Source organism: Zalophus californianus, chromosome 2, assembly GCF_009762305.2.
Source record: "Zalophus californianus isolate mZalCal1 chromosome 2, mZalCal1.pri.v2, whole genome shotgun sequence".
Taxonomy (NCBI): domain Eukaryota; kingdom Metazoa; phylum Chordata; class Mammalia; order Carnivora; family Otariidae; genus Zalophus; species Zalophus californianus.
Genome location: NC_045596.1, coordinates 51,460,618 through 51,469,245, shown reverse-complemented (window position 1 = coordinate 51,469,245; position 8,628 = coordinate 51,460,618). Strand labels below are relative to the sequence as shown.

General features: G+C 34.2%; 1 pseudogene; it reads left to right on the top strand.

Annotated features, from left to right (window-relative positions):
- Positions 1-8,211: 8,211 nt before the first annotated feature.
- Positions 8,212-8,428, top strand: LOC113926013 (annotated as a pseudogene).
- Positions 8,429-8,628: the final 200 nt, after the last annotated feature.

Below are 8,628 nucleotides of genomic sequence, written 5' to 3'. Positions count from 1 at the left end.
CAAAGGATCTGTACTCAGAAAACTATAAAATACTCAGGCGCCTGGGTGGCTCCGTTGGTTAAGCGACTGCCTTCGGCTCAGGTCATGATGCTGGAGTCCTGGGATCGAGTCCCACATCGGGCTCCCTGCTCAGTGGGAAATCTGCCTCTCCCTCTGACACTCCCCCCCTCATGCTCTCTCTCTCTTTCTCTCATTCTCTCTCTCAAATAAATAAATAAATAAAATCTTAAAAAGAAAATAAGAAAACTATAAAATACTCATGAAAGAAATTGAGGAAGACCAAAGAGATGGAAGAACATTCTATGCTCATGGATTGGAAGAAAAAATATTGTTAAAATATCTATGATACCTAGAGCAATCTGCACATTCAATGCAATCCTTATCAAAATACCATCCACTTTTTTCAAAGAAATGGAACAAATAATCCTAAAATTTGTATGGAACCAGAAAAAACTCCAAACAACCAAAGGGATATTGAAAAAGACAAGCAAAGCTGGTGGCATCCCAATTCCAGACTTCAAACTCTATTACAAAGCTGTCATCATCAAGACAGTATGGTACTGGCACAAAAATAGACACATAGATCAATGAAACAGAATAGAGAACTCAGAAATGGACCCTCAACTCTATGGTCAACTAATCTTTGACAAAGTAGGAAAGACTAGCCAAAGGAAAAAAGACAGTTTCTTCAACAAATGGTATTGGGAAAATTGGAATGAATGAATGAAACTGGACCATTTCCTTACACCACACACAGAAATAGACTCAAAATGAATGAAAGACCTAAAGGTGAGCCAGAAATCCATGAAATTCCTTGTGGAGAACAGAGGCAACGACCTCTTAGACCTCAGCCACAACAACTTCTTCCTAGGCACATAGCCAAAAGCAAGGGAAACAAAGGCAAAAATGAACTATTGGGACTTCATCGAGATAAAAAGTTTTTCCACAGCAAAAGAAACTGTCAACAAAACCAAAAGACAACCAACAGAATGGGAGAAGATATTTGCAAATGACATATCAGATAAAGAGCTAGTATCCAAAATCTGTAAGAAACTTATCAAACTCAACACCCAAAGAATAAATAATCCAATCAAGAAATGGGCAGAAGACGTGAACAGACATTTTTACAAAGAAGACATCCAAATGGCCAACAGACAGCTGAAAACATTCTCAACATCTCTTAACATCAGAGAAATCCAAATCAAAACCTCAATGAGATACCACCTCCCACCAGTCAGAATGGCTAAATTTAACAAGTCAAGGAATGACAGATGTTGGCGAGGATGTAGAGAAAGGGGAATCTTCCTACACTGTTGGTGGGAATGCAACCTGGTACAGCCACTCTGGAAAACAGTATGGAGTTTCCTCAAAAAGTTGAAAATAGAGCTACCCTACAACCCAACAATTGCACTACTGGGTATGTACTCTAAAGATACAAACGTAGTGAACTGAAGGGGCATCTGTATCCCAATGTTTATAGCAGCAATATCCACAACAACCAAACTTTGGAAATAGCCCAGATGTCCATTGACAGAAGAATCTATAAAGAAGGTGTGGTATATATATACAATGGAATGTTACTCAGCAATCACAAAGAATAAAACCTTGCGATTTGCAACGACATGGATGAAACTAGAGGATATTATGCTAAACGAAGTAAGTCAATCAGAGAAAGAGAATTATCATATAATCTCAGTTATACATGGCATTTAAGAAACAAGGCAGAGGATCATAGGGGAAGAGAGGAAAAAATGAAACAAGATGAAACCAGAATGGAAGACAAACCATAAGAGGCTCTTAATCTCAAAGGGTTGTTGGAGGGGAGGGGCATGGGGGAATGGGTTGCCTGGGTGACAGACATTGGGGAGGGTATGTGTTGTGGTGAGTGCTGTGTGTTGTGTAAGACTGATGAATCACAGACCTGTACCCCTGAAACAAATAATACATTATATGTTAATAATAAAGAAATGATCTTTCATCATAAAAAGCAAAACAAAAAAGAACAACAAAAAACATAGCCTAGGGGACAGTGCATACATTGATCACAGGGCAGCTGTTTGGGCTAAGAGAGCTTCAGGGAAGGCAACTCCCCATGGCATTCTTTGGCAGAGTGGTCACACAGGCCTCGGCATTCCAAAGACTCACGCCCTTCTCTGAAAACTTCCCTTCCCTAAGTGGTCTCCGTGTGACATCTTAGCAAGCCAGGTATTATGGATGATTTAATTCTCTACATTAACCCCAGCACACACCTTTATAAATTGAATGACTATATATGTTAGTCTATTTTAGGTGTTCACAATTTTAAACCATTGGTCAGACTTAAGCTGTTTTTGTATGGCTTCATGTTTAACCTTGCACTGGTCTTACCTTATCCTCATTTAATCATCTTTCCAGGTGACATTTGTCCTAACTTCACTTTTCTTCCTCTTCTTAAAGACTGTTTTGGTTATATTTGAGCCATTACATTTTTATTTGAATTTTAGAGCCACTTTGTAAATTAAAAAAATCTTGTGGGATTTAAATGGGAATTATATTGAATCTATAGATTAATTCAAGGAAAATTGAATCTTTGCAATATTGGATTTTATAATTCACAATCTTTCAATTTATTTAGATGGTCTTCACTTTCTATCAATAAAATTGTTTGCATGTAGAGATCTTTACAAATTTCATTAGATTTATCTTAGCAGATATGTTTTTCACTATTTTAAATTATATCTTTTCTTTTTAATCTTCCACTTGTCAGTTTTTTTTAATAATACCTTTAAGAATTTGCATTATTATTTTTGTTATTGTTATTTGATGCATTATTTCTAATGGTTTTCTAGATAATTTGGATTTTCTAGGCTTATAATCATGCAATGTGCAAATATATACTTTCTCAGTACAATATTGTATAAAATGAGAGATAATTTTCATTTTTACCTCAGAGAAACATTTCCAATGTTTCATCATTGATGAAAAGGTTCCCTTTAGGTTTTTGTTAAGTCTTCCTTATCAGATTATGGAATATTCCTTCTATATCTAGTTTGTTGTTTTTTGATTGTTGAGGAGGGAGAATTTGCTCTACCCTTCAATGTCCTTCTAGCTGGATGAAGAATCAAATTAACATGAGACAGATTAAGAGGAGAAAATCAAATTTAATAGCAAACAAATGGGGAATCCACACAGACATGGAAATTCCAAAGACAAGCAACATGTTACTTATATATGCTCAGGAGAGGGATAGGGGACCTGAAGATACAAAGAGGAGAAAGGTCATTGTCAGGAAGGTGAAAGGAGATGTTTCTAAAACAAAGTTGACCCTATTGTGTAGGTAAGTTTCTTAGTAAAGAGGGATCTCTGATAATAGCTCTCTTTCTGGTATAAGCAGGCAATTGAAGTGGAGGTAAAGAGATTTTCTTGAATCTGCTGGGTTTTGATTGCTTTTTTTTTTAAAGATTTTATTTATTTATTTGAGAGAGCAAGAATGAGAGAGAGAGAGAGAGAGAGCACATGAGAGGGGGGAGGGTCAGAGGGAGAAGCAGACTCCCCACTGAGCAGGGAGCCCGATGCGGGACTGGATCCCAGGACTCCAGGATCATGACCTGAGCTGAAGGCAGTGGCTTAACCAACTGAGCCACCCAGGTGCCTGGTTTTGATTGCTTTTAACTAAAAATAATGTTCATGCCAAAGTGGTCCACCTTGGGGCTGCCTGCCCTTGGCCCCTACATGATGAGTTTTCTCAAATGATTTCTTCATCTATTGCAATGATCACATTTTTTTCTCCTTTCTTTTTCTTTTTACAGTTCTTTTTTTTTTCTAGCTTCCTCAGAATGGAGCTCAAATAATTGTTCACATTTTAAATTTTATAATAAATATTCACTAACCACAGCTTTTGATGTGTCAATGTATTTTTGGTATGTCATGCACTTATTATTTTACATTTTAGTAAAAACATTCTGATTTATGTTGTTTTTTTTATTTGACTCATGGATTATTTAAGAGTAAGTTTTTAGTCTCTGAGAATTTGGCCTTTTTTCTAGATGTTTTGTTTAATCTAGCTTAATTCCATGTGGTCAGAAAACATACTTCAAAAGATTCCTTTATTTTTTTTATTTTTGAAATTTGTTGAGACTTTGTTACAGAGCATATGGTCTACTTTGGTAAATGCTTCTACACTTGGAAAAATGTGAATGCTGCAATGTGTGCACATTTTATGTAAGCTTACTAGAATTTTATGAATTTTTGTTCTTTGAATATTTAAAAATGCCCAATACATTATTAATATATATCATCAGCAAATAACATTGACTTATTTGCATATATGAAAATTTGTGTGTATTATTGAAAAAATTCAAATTACAGTAGGAAATAATATTGTTCCTATGATGTACCCCAAATCTACAAACCATTTTTTACAAGTTCTACATCTAAGCATTTTAAAACACGGGTCTATTTTGGTAATATCTCTAAGGCTCACTTGTCTTACCTATTCAATATTACAGTAATTTATAGGATATTATATTTTAATTTTTTTGGTATATAGCTAAAATTATAATGCTAATCTCTGTTGGTTTTCCCAATAGAAATGAAAGGGGACACAAAGTTTATTTGAAATGAAACACTTGTTTGGGGTATGAAGAAAAGTTATACAGTGTGGTGGGACAATTTAGTTAGCACAAAATAATTAATGAAGTAGAGGAATTTTTGAAGTATACGTAGAATAAAAAATGAGTTTTAGAAGGAAAAATTTACTAAAGACTTGAATTGGCTATTCTAAATGATAAAACAGTAGAACAGAAAACCTTTCTCTAAATACAGCATGAACTTCAAAGTACAAAATAAAATCAACAAGAGTAAAGAGATAAAATTTAACCAAACAAAATTGATGATTGTTTTGCTTTTCATTGACAACAAAGCAGGTTTATGTTTGGAGTTTGTCATTTGTATGTGTGAAATGTTTGATCTTGAGTTTAGTAGTTTTCTTTTAATGAGAGGATTGATAAATTTGCAATTCTTACAGGAAAGAAGATTAAAAATCCTACTCTATCCCTAAGGTTTCTGAAAGATTTGGCAGCTCAAAACAATGAAGGAATATAAACCTATTTGAATATCAATTGAAATAGAAGAATTTGATTATCAAAATTAATATATATATAATATATATTCACTATATTCTAGTTTGTTATTATTTTATTCCAATGAGTCTAGGACATAAGTTACAAAGCATGCTAAATTCTACAATGTAGTTTGCAACTGCAAATTAAACATTAGCTTTTGATATCATTTTTGAGCTCTTTTGGGAATTCAAGAATTCAGTGATTTCTAGGCCACACAGCCTATATGCAGTGGCTGTTAATTATAGCAACAGTCTCCCGAGCCAGGAACTTCTTAAAATATTCTCCATATTCTGCAAAGACAATTTGTCTCCTATGTGGACTCATTAATTAAAAAATTTTAAAAATACCTGTATAAAGATGTTTGTGTATGTGTACTCATGTGTGTAATAGATGTATGTCCTGTTCATGTTTATAACTGATTTAGAGCTCCAAACTCAGAAAGAATTGGTATTTTACCAGAAGACACTATGAAATTCTTCTTTATAGTTTCTCAATAGAAATCATTTCTATTTTTTTAATTTGGAGTTAGCATCTTTTAAATAAAATTCTAACTACACACATACATATAATACTTAGAATTCATAAATACGATGTAATCATCAATGAATTTTATTAATAAAAACAATCATGTTATAAATTTGAGAATATATAAAATATCAAATGTATTCTCAATATGTGAAACAAAGAATTTTCAAAGCACACTTAATTTTAATAATTTTAATCCGGGCTGAATATTATAAACTGAATATTTATATCACCTCAATATTGCTATGTAGAAATTCTAACCCCCAATGTGGTATTACGATGTCAGGTCTTTGGGAAGTGACTAGACCATGAGAGTGGAGCTCTTATTAATGGGATTAGTGCCCTAATAAAAGATACCCTAGGGGCGCCTGGGTGGCTCAGTCATTAAGTGTCTGTCTTTGGCTCAGGCCCTGATCCCAGGGTCTTGGAATCAGCCCTGCAACGGGCTCCCTGCTTGGCAGGAAGCCTGCTTCTCCCTCTCCCACTCCCCCTGCTTGTGTTCCCTCTCTCGCTGTGTCTCTCTCTGTCAAATAAATAAATAAAATCTTAAAAAAAAGATACCCTCAAAAATTCTCTCAATCTTTCTACCTTGTGAAGTTACAAGGAGAAGTTGGCAGTCTGCAAAAGGATCCTCATCAGACCCTGAGCATGTTGGCACCCTGATCTCTGACTTCCAGATTCTAGAATTGTGAGAAATAAATTTTTATTTTTTCTAAGGCACCCAGCTTATGGTATTTTTGTTAGAGCAGCCCAAACTAACTAATGCACTAAAATTCTACAGGAGGGATTATATCCCAGTCAGCACACATAGAGTTATCCCTTCCAATAACAAGTGAGACTAGACATGACAGGAATTTCTTTTAGTTTATCTGAGGCTCCTTTTCTGAGGCTCCTTTTCTTTGACAGTTGGTCATAATCACTTACAGCCTAGCTGAGATGCAAAGCAATAATTTGGAATTTCATTTGCATTAAATAGAGAACTAGAGAACCCCTCTTATCTTCTTAGCATATCTTTTGCTGCTCCAACAGCTACCCTCTTATTTCTCTGATAACTTATTCAATTATGGTTATAATAAGTACCCCTACATTTATGATTTATGTCCATTCATATAATTGCCTTCTTTTCATTTAAGAGAATCATTTAGTGGCTTCAAAATGCATAAGAAAAATTAGTTTCCTCTTGAAGCTTCGCTTTCTCCATTATCTCAAAACACAGAGTTGTACCTATTGACTTGAATTTATCATGTCTTCTCAATCTCCCATTTGCCAGAAGAATCTAACATAATCATAACTTCCTTTGTTCATAATTTATTTTTCAGACAAGTAGAAACATATATCTATAGATCTAATTAATGAAGTAATCCTTTATGAAATATATCTGCACAATTTACACATTTCACAAAGTAAACAAACCACCTCTATAGATTAACATATATTATAAAGAAAACATAACATAAATAGCATTAAATGGCAATCAGGAACTACATATTTTAATTTAATGTCCCCAACCATCTATTTTTGTATTAAATCCCCATATTATTGCTGAAGACATTGAGTTTATAGAGGGTATAAAGCAGTGGTTTATAACCAGAGTTGACTTAGCACGCCAGGAAATATTTTGCAATATTTGGAAACATTTTTAATTGCCATGACTAGGAGGTTACTACATCTAGATAATGGAAGCCAGGAATGCCACTGAACATCCTATAGTATACAGGATACACTCACCCAACTACCTCTCCCCTCATACACACACACACACACACACACACACACACACACACACACACACACACTGAAGATTACTCATTTAAAAATACTAATAGTGCTGACACTGAGACTCTTTAATATATAGGATGATTTGTCCACAATCACCCTGTCAGTAATTAATAGAGCTGGAATCAACATTTTCATAGAAGGTATACATTATTGGTTTAAAATGTATCTTGAAACTTATTTCTAAAAAGTATGTAATAAATTGTTCTTTTCTCCATATTTTGTGGTTATTAATGTTTGTTTTCTGTGACATTATTAAAACCACTCCTAGTAAATATAGACATTCTTCAACAAAATGGATAGAGCGACATATATCATATGCTCATCTGGATATATCTCTCCCTTATTTAAATCCATTAAGTGGATCTTTTCAATATGAGAATTAAGATCAAACTGGTCAGGTTTTTTTTAAAGATTTTTTATTTATTCATTTGTCAGAGAGAGAGAGAGAGCGCAAGCAGAGGGAGAAGCAGGCTCCCTGCTGAGCAAGGAACCCGATGCGGGACTCAATCCCAGGACCCCGGGATCATGACCTGAGCCGAAGGCAGACGCTTAACTGACTGAGCCACCCAGGCATCCCTTGTTTTGGTTTTTGTATTATATTTTCCTAATATTATTGAGATATTATTGACACATAACATTGTGTAGGTCTAACATAAAATATGGTGATTTGACACACATATATGTTGCAAAATGATTATCAGATAAGGTTAATCATACATCATCTCCCATAATAACTTTTGCATGTGTATAAGGTGAGAACATTTAAGATCTACTTTAGCAATTTTCAAGTATATAAGCAAGCTGGAGCTTTGCGCAGTGGCAGTATCGTAGCCAATGAGGTTTATCCGAGGCGCGATTATTGCTAATAAGCAAGCTGGTTACTTTGGTATGTAGTTTTCTCCATAATCAGGTCATAAGTCATAGAAATAGAGTTAGGCAGACAGGGCTTCAAATTATGTTCTCATATTTATTAAATGTGTGATATTTGGTAAGACTAGGATATTTAGGTTTCAGTAAAATGAGGACAAAATTTTTTAAATCACAGCAAAGTATTGAATTTACCCCAATTCTTGGTCCATAATAAATAAATGATGATTTTTGAGTTTTATTATTATGAGTGCAAAATATATTATTAATTTCACCAAAATATTTCTTTCAAGTACTAGAGAATATCTTTCAGAACAGGGATTGTGTGATTTTCATCTCTAAACTTTACACAATG